This window comes from Octopus bimaculoides, chromosome 28 (assembly GCF_001194135.2).
Source record: "Octopus bimaculoides isolate UCB-OBI-ISO-001 chromosome 28, ASM119413v2, whole genome shotgun sequence".
Lineage (NCBI taxonomy): Eukaryota > Metazoa > Mollusca > Cephalopoda > Octopoda > Octopodidae > Octopus > Octopus bimaculoides.
Genome location: NC_069008.1, coordinates 13,529,558 through 13,530,282, shown reverse-complemented (window position 1 = coordinate 13,530,282; position 725 = coordinate 13,529,558).

Here is a 725-nt window from a genome sequence, read left to right as displayed (position 1 = left end):
TGTGTGTGTGTGTGTGTGTGTGTGTGTGTGTGTGTGTGTGTGTGTGTGTGTGTGTGTTCATGCGTGTGTGTACCCCACCATCGCTTGACAATTGATGTTGCCGTGTTTACATACCCGTAATCTAGCTGTTTGGTAAAACGCACCGAAAGAATAAATCCTGGTGGTGATTTTTTTTTCGACTAAAGCATTGCTCCAACATGGCCGCAATTACATAACCGAAACAAGTAAAACGATAGAAAACTATGCCATTTTAATCCCGAGCTATGCCGTGTACTCAGCTAGTATTATATTATATCGAAAAAGACCTTGAGTGAAAAAATGAGTGATGCATATCCAGAAGAGGTCGATTAATCATCAATAACTTATAATGACGTAAGTTTGTTTTTATAAATTGAACAACGATGGATTGAAGACGTTCCTAGGTTGAAAAAGTCAATAACGAATGTATGGCGCATGTACACACATACATACAAGCATATAAATTTATGACAATATACACATGCGCAAAATACATACGCGCGCGCACACCCGTATACATACATACACATACGCACACACACACACACACACACACACACATATATATATAGATAGATAGATAGATAGATATAGATATATACATATACATATATATGTACATATATATATATATATATATATATATAGATAGATAGATAGATAGATAGATAGATAGATATAGATATATACATATACATATATATGTA